Source organism: Ruditapes philippinarum, unplaced genomic scaffold, assembly GCF_026571515.1.
Source record: "Ruditapes philippinarum isolate M1 unplaced genomic scaffold, ASM2657151v2 ctg16777_1_1_1_1, whole genome shotgun sequence".
NCBI lineage: Eukaryota > Metazoa > Mollusca > Bivalvia > Venerida > Veneridae > Ruditapes > Ruditapes philippinarum.
The window spans coordinates 12,501-26,080 of NW_026864171.1; the positions used below are offsets into that span (position 1 = coordinate 12,501).

General features: G+C 33.1%; 1 pseudogene; it reads left to right on the forward strand.

Moving 5' to 3' along the window:
* The window catches only part of LOC132724697 (Bardet-Biedl syndrome 2 protein homolog), a 14,156-nt pseudogene extending 1,743 nt beyond the window's left edge, over positions 1–12,413 (forward strand).
* The last annotated feature ends 1,167 nt before the right edge of the window (positions 12,414–13,580 follow it).

The following is a 13,580-nucleotide window of genomic DNA, read 5'->3' on the forward strand; positions in this document are numbered from 1 at the left end:
TTGAAATATCAGGGGGGGGGCATGGTGCAATAACATGCTTATTAGCGGGGGCGCGGCACAAAGTTTGATAAATAAAATGAGATTTAAGAATTAAAATGTTGGGGGCACAGAGCAAAAACTCTAATTAGCACCCCTGCTAATCAACGTGTTTTTGCTCTGCGCCCCCACCATTTTAACTGGTTAATTCTTGAGTTTTCTCTTGGCCGGGTCGAAGGGCGAAAACACAAGTGGAACAAATCAGCCACCATACATAATGTCTGATATACTGTACTATCAGCTCCCCCAATCCCTACCCATCAACTGTCAATAAAAAACTTTTAATTTTTTAAAAATTCAAGATCAATTAAAAAATCCCAAGTCTCAGTCCCCAAATCTCATTCTTGTCCAACCAATACATGAAGAGTTCCTATTGCTTTGTTTGCACCATTGATTTTGCTTTTGCTTGTGTTTACATTTAAATACAATTTAAATTCTGAATTAAACCAAGTTTATGGCTGAGACAGATGCCCTTTGTGTTAAAATGGTTTAAAAAGTTACTGAGTATTTAGAGGTGTAATTATTCATCGATGTAACAGGATCTGCCCTGTCCCATCGAAATGAAATTAAAAACTGGCATTTCATCAATACCATACCATGCACTCAGTAAATTTAATGAATTACCATATGTGACTCATTGCTTAAAGATATTAAAGATATTAAAACCTATTTTAAGTAAATTAATGTGATTCATTATTAAAATTCTTGAAAATATCGCTTTGATATATAACGAAAACAGTATGTAATACCCTTTTAGTAAAGTTTTGAAAATAATTGAATATTTCAATGTTTAATTTTTAAGGATTCAAGATGCTTGTGCCCAATTTTCACCCTCAATTTCAAGCATTAAAGTAAACCCTCACATTGGTCACTATTGGAAAGTATGATGGAATACACTGCTCTTTGACATGTGCTACCACAGCTGGCAAGGTAAAGTTTCCAATTATTTCAGTTCATTTTACCACTAAATAGAGGATATTCAAGTTTTTTCTATAAATACAAGTCAAAGGTGAAATATGATAAATTTCATAACACAAGATGAAAATAAATCCTGAATTTATAGAAAAAACTTGAATATTCTGTTTTGACATTACAATTTGAAAGACTTCCTGTTAAATTCTGCATATTGACTGACTTTATAAGAGAGTAGTCTGGCAAGACACCGGGGGAAAATCAAAAAAAAAATGTTTCTACCCGTGAAAAAAAAAATTTTTTAAAAGTGAAAATACGAAAATGAAAATTTTGCATTTTTTTTTCATCAATAATTTTTCAAAAACATCTTTTATCAAAAAATTAAGGGTTTTCAATAAAAATTTAAAGGGAAAAATTAAAATAATTTCAATGTATTGTACCCCAAAAAAAAAAATTTTTTTTTGTTTTCTAAAAATGTTGAAAAAAAAACTTTTTTTCCCTTTTTTTTGAAAGTAATTTTATTATATTTTGCTGTTTGGTTCCAGGTTTAAATTTTACACAATCCCCACAACAGGAACCAGCCCGGGGCGTAGTGGGAAAAGGCGATTTACCCCTCCCTTTGTTTTCAAAAACCAACAGATTAGCTAAATGGGGCGCTGGGAAATTTTAAAATTTCCAAAATAAAAGTTTATGTACTGGCTGTCGGGACACAAACAAATCTTATGGTATATGATGTAGAGAAAAATGCAGATCTGTTCTATAAAGATGTAAGTTGATGAAAGCTGCTTCTCATCGTTTTAATATGAAGTTACTGTTAATTTTCACATAAGTGGAATTTTCTTAGTTGCAAAATTTGGTAAATTGTGAAAAACTTAGTCTCAACATTAGCCAAACTGTTAATTTATATACATTTAGATTAACATTAAAATCTAGATTTTAACAAAAAATAAAAACACCAACATTTTCAATGATTACTGTGCTGATGTTAGTTCTTTAAAAAAAAAACATAGTGAAAGAACAGTTTGATTGCCATATTAAACATTATTAACATGCAAAATATATCTACCTTTTAAGACCATCTGTACTGAAAGACCACCCTTCTTTCCCAGAACTGTATTTTTAGATATGGGGGAAAAATGGTCTGAAAGCAGGGATTTAGTGGCTTAAAAAATTATGTATTGAAGGTTATTTAAATTTCCTATTGTAACCATTTGACAAGTTTAAATTTGTAATTAATTTCAATGAATATTTGTTTTTCCAGACCCCAGATGGTTCTAATGCAGTGGTTATAGGAAAACTTGGAGGTATATCGTCGTCGATGGCGATTGTTGGGGGTAACTGTTCTATACAGGGATATGATATGGAGGGAAATGAAAACTTTTGGACAGTAAGTGATATAAGCTCATGTATAGTTTTATTTAATGAGTGAGACTAAAAAAAGGATTGGAGCACCACACTAAATACCGTATTCCGGTATACACCGGACAAGGCGCTTGAATGATAAAATGCTAAAATCTTGCCTTTTAACCCAACGGAATGAACATTTAAAGGTATAATTCATCTTTTCACACCTATTTATGTATGATAAAGAATGAAAAATGTAAAAATTGGCGAAAAAAAAAATGACTATTTTGTGATCATGATTTCTGCAAGCGTCTAGAGGTTCTGCTCCAATCCTGTATTGAGTTAAATCCTTATTTAATTACACTATTTTCAGTTTTGGTTGATTTGGTTGTTGTTGTTGTTGTTTTTGTTCTCTGGATTCTTCTATCTGGAATACTATTGAATTCAGTTTTGATGTTACAATATTAACATGTATGATTGTGACCACAGATGGACTCAAACCTAGTACTCTGTAGATAGGTTGAAGAGCAGACATCCTTATAGATAGGTTGAAGAGCAGACATCCTAACTACTGTGTCACCCCTTCCATTGGATATCAGTGTATTGCATTACATAGACTTGTTGGTATTTGATCGTCTCCTTTGATTGTAATGTTATATATAAATAAGTGTAAAAAATTTAGATAATGGATACAAAAAAATTGTTGCTTGAAATTGTAATGTTATTATTTAGTACTTTATTGTCAAGTAGATATAATTGTAATAAACCAAGATTTGTTATCCCACCTTGATTATAAACTGCTATTTTTCTTTAACAGGTAACTGGTGACAATGTTTGTTCCTTAACACTTCTTGACTTCACAAGTAATGGACAAAATGAGGTATGATTATGTTAATTAATTGTAAAATATTTTGCTTTCTTGCAATTAGTAGATTTATAGTGATATAGTGTTTGTATGGAAGTCAATATGCGTCTTTGTTTACATTTTGCTTCTTTTTATGACAAATTTTTCACATTTAGCGCTTCTTTCTTCAGGTTACAGTCATCAAAACATGCTCTAGGACCATTATTTAAATGTTATAAAATTCATGTTTGCCCTTTCTAAAGAAGTAAAATTTATTCGTGTTCTGAGGCATTATGTGCCTTTAATTAAAAATGTTAAAGATAAAACAGTTTTTCGTCTACTAAGTGCAGTAACAGGTTAACTCCTATTGAGTTGTATGAGGAGTTAAAATGTAACTGCACTAATAAGAGGTTTTAGTTAATTCATTTACAGTCTGTTTCATTCAAATGAAGGCATCTTTAAAAGAAGTCCAGTGACACCTTACCCAAGCACTGGCCCTGACTAAACTAGTAACTGTAACCAATAAAAGATATGAGCCGCATCACGACAAAACCAACATAATGGGTTTGCGACCAGCATGGATCCAGACCAGCCTGCACATCCGCGCAGTCTGATCAGGATCCATGCTGTTCGCTATCAGTTTCTCTACTTGTAATAGGGTTTGTAAGCGAACAGCATGGATCCTGATCAGACTGCGCAGATGCACAGGCTGGTCTGGATCCATGCTGGTCGCAAACGCACTGGGGGTTTTGTCTTGAAGCGGCTCATATAAATTATATATTTACAGCTGATAGTAGGCTCGGAGGATTATGATATACGTGTGTTCAGGGAAGATGAGATTATTGCCGAGATGACGGAAACAGAGGTACTTACATTTATAGTTACCTTTGTCTCACACCTTTCATATGTTTGATCAGGCCAAAATTTACATTTTTCTGTTTTTTAGGTTTGCTTCATGAAGTCTGTATGTAACTATATTCACCTCAGCATTTATTGATAATTCTGTGGAGTAATTGACTATAATGGAATAAAAACATTTAAGGGTACTGTATTCCTAGAAATGTTCGCGGATACAATATTTCGCGTTTTTCACAACGTCGGCATTTTCGCGGAGACAAACTTTCGCGGATATGTACTAACCGCAAATTCCGCGAATGTTAAGTCGCTACGGCCTAAATTACAATTTTTGGAGGTTACGTTTTTGATGCATGACCTTGCCTGGTGGGTGCTTAAATTATTTTATTTCAAGACACCCCTAAAGCGCACCGTTACTCGATACATTTTCATCTATTGACTACTCGTACAAGGACGGTTGTTCCGTCAACACTTTCATATTTCCTTACCTTTTCCATTATGTTATTAAGTAAGATTTAGTCAGACCAGTTTGCTTTTATTCTCATTTGAATAATATATGACTCTATCTCCAAAATGTAGATACGTATTTTTTACACATTATCGGACTGTACATCGCTTTCATTTAACAACATAACAGCTGTTTATCAATGTAACACTTGATCGCTATTGTACTTTTAACAAAGGATTACACCTACTCCAAGCAAATGAAATCAAAGTCATTCAATGTTCGCAAACTGTAAATGCGTTAGTCAAGGCCGTGACTAGCAAATAACGTCAATAAGCATGTTAATTACTAATAATTGATATTTTTTTTTTCAACGTGAAAACTAGTATCAATAACATACATAAATAATTCTTCACATATTTCTCTAAAACCTGTGTTTCTATGTTGTTTTGTGTTAGTAGATTATAATAAATATTCTGCACTTTTTATGTTATATTTGGTTGAAGCTAGAAATGTTCGCGGATTTGTTATAAGTGACATATTCGCGGCTATAAAGATTCGCGGAATCATGCCTACCGCGAAAACCGCTAACTTAAAATGCGCGAAATCTTTTCTAGGAATACAGTATTTGTTCAGTGTCTTGTAAAATGAGAAATAATACTTTCAGTCATAGATGATTGTCATTTTGTGATCAAGATATCATTCCAGATAATGAAACTTGCTGTACTTAATGATTTTCATTTTAAAGATTATTTAGTAAATTTGATTTAAGGAAAATATATATATGCGTACTGTTGCTAAAAAATTTGAATTACATTGCTCCAGGCAATCACATGTTTATGTCCGATGGAGACAGCAAAGTTTGGTTATGCCCTAGCTAATGGAACAGTTGGTGTATATGAGAGGTCTTCTAGATACTGGAGAATAAAGGTAGGTCCTAGAATGGGAGATTATATTATAGGCTTAGTTTATGCAAATTTATTTTAGTTTGATTGTGTTAGAAGCTATAACTTATCGAAACATCTCGAATCTGTTCCTGGAACCAACCAGTACAAAGCAATGATTGTAAAGTTTTTTGCTCAAGGAAACAGTGGCTTTCCCCTGGCAAAGTTTTAACCCACGCCGTCGGCAATCCTTAGATTACTAGTCCGATGTGTTATTCACTCGACCACACCACCACTCTTTATGAGGTTTCATTACTGTTGTTATCATAGACCATCAGCCTGATGCCCTTTGTGGTGGAGGGGTTGCCTTAACAGGTTAAGGCATAAGAAACACAGCTACTGTTTAACCCTGAGTGATCCAAAGAGGCAACTTAATTGGTTTGAATTATTGGAACTTTTGCATCTCTGAGCTCCAGAGGTGGTTTTGACCCCTGGTGTTGCATTAAGTTTGTTACATCAGAGGTTAACCAAAATCATTTATAAAATATCTAAATATAAAATGCTGAATGCATGATTAAGTAATTAATGTTTTGTACTATATTTATAGTCAAAGAATCAGGCTGTTACAATAACAAGTTTCGACTTGGACTCTGATGGGGTAGCTGAACTGATCACAGGGTGGAGTAACGGAAAGGTAAGGCCATTAAACACTAAATGTAGGTTATACGCTTCAAACAAAATAACTAAGTTATGTATAACCTTAATTAATGTCACAAGTGTTGATTTGGTGAAAATCTTGTCAGTAAAGGAAGACTTGTTATCAGCATTGTAATTTCTGCTAAAAGAAAAAATGGCGTAATGTGCCATTGAAGCAATGTCAAATGCTAACTTTAAAATTTGGTAACAAAAATATTTACATTTGTATATGCTCGTAAAACGAATTGATGTGAATCAAATTAGTTTTGTTTTTAGATCTTCCAAGACCTTGTGTCACATGACTATCACAAGGGATATATTTAAGCTGGTTTAGTTATCACCCTTTCCTTTCATTACGCCTTTTGCAACTCACTTTTAAAGGTCGATGGCTCAAAATATTTTCATTAAATTGAGACAGATTCATGAGGCGAGGTCCGGATGTGTCAAAGTTTTTACGCAAGTCCCGTCAACATAGTCTTAACTTTGTTCTACTGTATATGAAATAAGATAATATCTTACATCTTATAAACTTAAAAGGGGATTAAATACTTAAGATAACTCTCTTTGCATGACAATCAACAATGGATCTTTCCAATGTTTACAGTTTGATGTTTGTGCAGTGAATACTGGATCATATAATGATGAAAACAGAATATTAATCAATAAAATTCTATGTGAAAGTGGTTCACTCAAATTAATTCAAATTTTAAAGGCTATAAGTACAAAAATATACTTAATAATGGATAATGTATAAAATTATTGTCCTGATAGAAATATTGTATTTTATGATAATTTTTAAGATTGATGCTAGAAGTGACAGAACAGGGGAGGTAATTTTCAAGGACAACTTTCCAAATGCTGTAGCTGGTGTTGTACAGGTTTGTCTCTCTTTTATTTTATTGAAGGAAGCTTGACTGTAATGTGAAAATAACATAATAGCTATTAGGTTATAGTTTAAGTAGTTTTTGAGTGTGGAGTTTTATTGTTTGAAAGAATGATCAGTATATAAATACAATACATTATGTTATATAGTGGTAAAATAAAAGTCTGAATAAAATATATGTTGAACCTTGGACATTGTGTCTTATGGTCATTTGTCTCCTAGTGCTAATTCAGAAATCATTTGAGATAAGTTTTTGGTTACTTGTGACATTATTAAATATAAGTTATTGATCGCAAAAGCTTGTTTCTTGAAATTCTTGCATTGATGACTTTGATGATGATTTAAATGATTATTTTGATTATGACAATATACCTGAACACATTCCTCTTCCACTACAAATTCAAGTTCTGAATGAAATTGCAATATCTTATAAACAATTACCAATTTTACTAGTACAGAATCTGGGAGCACATCTATGAAAAGGCCTGTTAGTATGAGTCTGAAATTGTTTTAGAAATTGCATTACAAAATAATACATCTTTAGTGAACAGCAAAGTTGAAATAGTGATATGTTTTGTGTATTTTCAGGGAGATTATAGACAAGATGGCGGACAGCAGCTGATCTGTGTGTCTGTTGAAGGAGAAGGTAACAGAATACTTCTAGTTGATTTGTTTACAACAAAAACCGACTTTCACATTAGTAAATTATATTATTTTATCCTGCTACTGTCTATATCATCAGCTGGATAAAGCCTTGCCGGATAAACTTATCTATCTCCAGTTATTACAATGTCTGTCATATGATGTCGCCACATTGTTAGCAGCAAAACAAAACTACATATAGATGTTATTTTATCATGGTAAAAGAAGAATGAAACCATTTAATTATTCTAAAAACATGATAAAAGCAGGATAAATCAAATAAATGGTTGATGTCGGGATGGAGAATGTTTATCCGGTTCGCTGCGAAAGTGAATCTTGGCTCGCTAAAGCTCGCCAGGATACACTTTCTCGCTCATCGGATAAACCTTCTCCATCCCGTCATCAACCATGTATTTTCTATTAGAATTTTGAAATTGTATCTTGAGGAAGTTAGAGATGTGGCACAAATTTGGTTAACTGTTATATGACTGATGCATTTTTTTTACTCGATCACAGTTTCAAATGATTTATGTGGAGAAGTTGGTACTTTCTTGTGGAAAAACAGCTTAGTGCCGGTATATAGTCATGGGATACTTATTTAGTAACTACTGTTTACACTTAACTGAAGGTTATGTTAAAAAGTGGTGCTAAACTAAACAAAAAAATCATTTAAAGCCATTTACATTTCAAGAAGGAAATATGTTAAAAGATATGACATTGGTAGATGGTAATGATAATGTTTATTTTTTTCAGTTCGTGGTTACAATGCCGCCTCGGAAGAGTTAAAAGGTAACTTTGATGGACACAAACATGGAACAGGAAACAATTAGAGATCTAAGTCAGAGAAAACAGGTACTTGTACTAACAATATAATTAGTATAGTAATTAGTTCTGACTTGACTGAAAGCAAGGAATTTGGTGAAATGTTCAGTAAATGTTGTTTTTTGTGGTGGCGGCATGGCTGATTAGTTAAAGTGTTGGACTAGAGATCTAAGAATTACTGGTCTCATAAGTTCTATTCCCGTCAGGGCCAATCAGTTGTTTCCTTGAGCAAGAAACTCATTGCTTAGTACTGGTTGGTATCGGAACAGATTCGTGAGTGTTTCAATAAGCTTATAGCTTCCAACACAAACTACAATAAATTTGTATAAACAAAATGTTGTTGTTTTTTTTATTTTAATACATAAGTAATATATTAACACCAACAAGTTGTTTCATCAATTGAAAACAAGGAAATATATATTTTACTTGATGTCTGTCTAAGCTATCATTTGTGTATAGCCATTCAAGATTTTAATAAGATTTAAAAAGATTAAATGCTCTTCTAAGACATAAATTGATTGAATGGTCTTCTTGGAAAGTATAAGCATCCTAAGCATCTGTTTTTACTGTCTTTATGAACAATCTAATCATAACTTCTATATAATTCACAGAATCTCATGTTGGAGTTAAGAAACTATGAAGAAAATCAAAAAGCTGGTGTGGCGGCCTCAGGTGTTCTAAATGCTCGAGCACAGCAGTCTGGTGGTGGTCCAGTCTCGGCGGACAAACCATTCCCTGTTGGGGTAGAATACGAGCAGTCTGAGATGGGAGTCATACCTGTAAGTACAGTTTGTTACACCTATAAGTATAGTTTGATAGTAAAACAGGGTATTTGTTTGTTTATAGTGGATATGAAAAAATGTAACACTGAGAAATGGAAATGTTGAGAGTGTAGCACGAGTGAAATTTTAGAAATATTAACATCAAAGAAAATATTTCTTATTTGTAGAAATAAAGTTGAGCAATACATTCTTTAAATTTGTTATGAAATTTTTTGTTATACACATGAAGATATGGTAAAGTTGATAAAAAGAAACATGTAATGAATGTTTATTAATTATTTTTTCAAGCACTCTGGCCCTGTGTTCACTAATATGGATCAGGATCAAATGACCAGTGTCACGACAAAACCAATGTAATGCGTTTGCGACCAGCATGGATCCATACCAGCCTGGGCATTCGCGCAGTCTAATCAGGATCCATGCTGTTCGCTTACCAACACTATTACAAGTAGAGAAACTGATAGCGAACAGCATGGATCCTGATCAGACTGCACGGATGGGCAGGCTGGTCTGGATCCATGCTGGTCGCAAACGCATTATGTTGGTTTTGTCGTGACGCAGCTAAAATTATTCTGATTTTATTTTCATTGTTTTATAAAGCTAAAGTTATTTGTATTTTGCTAAAATTTAAACATTAATTTATCAATAAACTGTAGTCTCTGTGAGTAAGTATGCTGATCTGAAGATGAAACTTATAACTGCAGCTCATATTTACAGAAACTTGCTTAACCAAAGTATACCAGAGATTTAAAAAACTTGTGTGTGACCCATTTCAGGTGTTTTTCGTTTGAAAGTCATAATTTGTCAGTATTAATATTAGTTCTGTTCTAAGTCAAATATATTTATTCAAGTAATGATGAATCCTTTGTATTTTCTTTTATTCTAGGCCTCAACTCAACTACAGACAACTTTGTCTGTGAGCCCAGGTGATGAGAAGAATCCAGTAAGTTTGTTATTTTTTACCCTTTTGAACTTTGAACTTTTGAATTTTCTGATGTATTACCGGTAGTTTGTTTTATACCATTGTTGATTCATATTGTAAATACAGGTATTAGAATGAAACTTTACTTCCTGGGAATCAAATATATTCTCACTTTGTTGTAAAATGATTTAAATTTGACGAAGTAAAGAAAAAACATGTACTTTCAACTTACTTATAAAGACTCAAGAAAAATATGTTGAACTTTATGTACCTTAAATCACAGAGTAACAAGAAGTGAAACGTATTAGTTTTTGTTCACTTCCTGTGTCAAATAACATTGTATCGTACTGTAGTTGTGGGGAGTACAAAAAAAACATTAAATCAGTCTCTATATGTGCTCCCTGTAGATAAATGATGCTAATTATTGTTAATATCACAACAAATATTGAGGCATGACATTCGGTGCAGCCGTCTGTTCTTTAATAATTTAATACATTATTATAACTTTCATTTTTTAGGCCCATGTAGAGTTGATAGTTGCCACTACAAATGGTATGTATGCAAACAAAATTTCGACTGATGTTGTATCTATAAATTCACTACAAATGTGATGTTTTCGTAAAATTTCGATATATGTATAGACAGTTATGAGTGAAGCATTTATCAAATACATAGAATTATTTAAGATAATAATTTTCAATTTTCATCTTGATATCCCCAAAATTGATAATGGACAGTTCCAAAAAATGGAAGCTAGACAAGTTCATTTAAGAAATTTATCAGGTTGAAGGGTTTTATATTCTAATTTTATCATAAACACAAGCAAGAAAAGGAGGAAGTCTTAGTTGACTTGAAAATACAATTGAACTGAAATAGTACATTGACTATATTAGTATTTAATGATATAATGTATACATCCCTGACCTGTCTATCAAATAAGTGCATTTCAATAATTTCACCACAACATACATGTTACTAAAAGAGCAGGGGCGTCCGTGGCCGAGTGGTTAAGGTCGTTGACTTCAAACCACTTGCCCCTCACCGCTGTGGGTTCGAATTCCGACAGGGACTTTGGATTCTTTCATGTGAGGAAGCTATCCAGCTAGCTTACGGAACGTCGGTGGTTCTACTCAGGTGCCCGTTCGTGCCTGAAATAATGCACGGAAGGGCACCTGAGGTCTTCCTCCACCAGTAAAGTTGGAACGTCGCAATATGACCTCTACTGTGTCGATGTGACGTAAAACCCAAAAAAAAAAAAACAAAAACTAAAAGAGCACATGTTAATGTTTGTGATTAAATCTTTTGTTATTCAAATGATAGGTCATGGTAGGGGTCTATCAATATTTGCTGACTCGTGAAAAACTGTAATGGCAATTATAGTTATAGATGTATATCATAAAATATGACTTTACTTTTACAGACACTGTTGTACGAGCAGTTCTCATATTTGCTGAGGGAATATTTGAAGGAGAAAGCCATGTTGTGTAAGTATGGTTACTTGTTTTGGTATTGAAAATCATACTTTACCCTTTATAAAGGGAGGACTGGTAGGTTAGAGGTATCGGGGGGTTTCCTTATTGTTAATATATTTTATCGACAACAAATTATTATTTTAATTATTTAATTTCTGAATTCTTTTGATTTTAGAATTATATGAAATGATTTATCCAAAAATAACAAAATATTTAATCTTTAGAATAGCTGAAGACCGCTTTAACCATTACCATGCTAAATATCATAAATTGAATTTTCCATATTTCAATCTAGACAAAACCGTTCATCATTTTTAAGGAAAATTTAAAGGTAATTACAGACTGATTAGTCAAAAGTGCAGACAATAATCAGAAGACATTGATGTGCCTGCTTATCCTGGTCTACATCGATCAAATGAATTGATTCAGTCTCAGTCGTCATGCAAAGGGTTAAGGGAATTCAATAATAAAACTGTAAGGTCAACAATGTAGAATCTTGTCAGGTGCCCTGTTGTTTTGATTAAGAAATGAGCAAATTTTATGTATGATAGTAACATACTCATTATATGGTTATCATTATATGGTTAGTAGAATATAGAAAATAAATACTTAATTTTTGCTAATGATTTTTTTCAAATAAAATCTGTGTGATCAAAGCAACGATCTAAGATGAACTATTATGTTATATAATTTTGTGGTAGTTAATCTTGTTATATACATATATATTATATCTTTCAGACACCCAAATGCTGGTTCATTAAGTAACTGTGTGAGAGTTCCGATTGTACCACCAAAAGACGTCCCAGTAGATCTCCATATAAAAGCTTTCATTGGCTATAAAAATTGGTAAGGTTTTTTTCCTCCCCTTCTTTTAACCCATTTCTGACAGTAACAAATACCTATTATTTTCTCAAAAAGTGTTGACCGAAATTTACCAAAGATGTATCATGTAAAAAAATTCTTAATTTTGCTGTTGTTCCAACTCATTATTTACCCAGTTTATATTTCTTATGACTTAAACCAACAAGGATAAAGTGTGATTTGAGTTATTGATTCCAATAAGTTTAATGTTGAAGGTTGAATACTGCTGAAGTCAATGCTAGAGGGTGTTCAGGTAGGAAATCAAACAGCATTACTTTGGTAGAGGAGTACTGCATTGTCTGTGACAAGCTCTTGTTTATATGATATTGTCCATGCTAATCATGATAATCTTTGTCCTTTGTGTGTTCTTCTTTGCTATATCTTTGCACATATAGAACGCCAGCGAACCAAATGAGCCGCGTCACGACAAAACCAACATTATGCGTTAGCGACCAGCATGGATCCAGACCAGCCTGCGCATCTGTGCAGTCTGATCAGGATCTATGCTGTTCGCTATTAGTTTCTCTACTTGAAATAGGGTTGGTAAGCGAACAGTATGGATCCCGATCAGACTGCGAGGATGCGCAGGCTGGTCTGGATCCATGCTGGTTGCAAACGCACTATGTTGGTTTTGTCATAACGCGGCTCAAATATATCTCATTTACCTAAGATAAGTGGAGTGTATTTTAGTCAGTGTTTATGTGCTTGAACGTTGATGACCTCAAATCAAACTTTGCTGGCCTCAAATAAAACTTTGATGACCTTAAATAAAACATTGCTGGTTTCAAATACCTTGTTTTTCAGCTATATAGGTAGGAATCATACAGGTAAAGCTTGATTGTTTTATCATGTGAGAAAGCTTAGAATAACCTGGTTAGTTTGGTGGTTCTGTGACAAAGGCTTATTGTTACAGAGAGGGTCAACTAAGAGTTTTCTTCACCAGAGTCACCTTATAAGCTAGATTTGGATCAAATTGTTGATAACATAAATATATTATTAGTTATAAAGATTTTTGACAGGTAATATGGCTTTATATAAATGGTTGTTTGGAAATATAACCGAAGCTGCTAGGCGAGGGATATATTGCAAACAACCCTTTATATATGGCCATATAACCTATTACAAATATTTAAAACGAATTTATAATACAGCAAGCATCATTTTTAGAGGAATAAAGCGA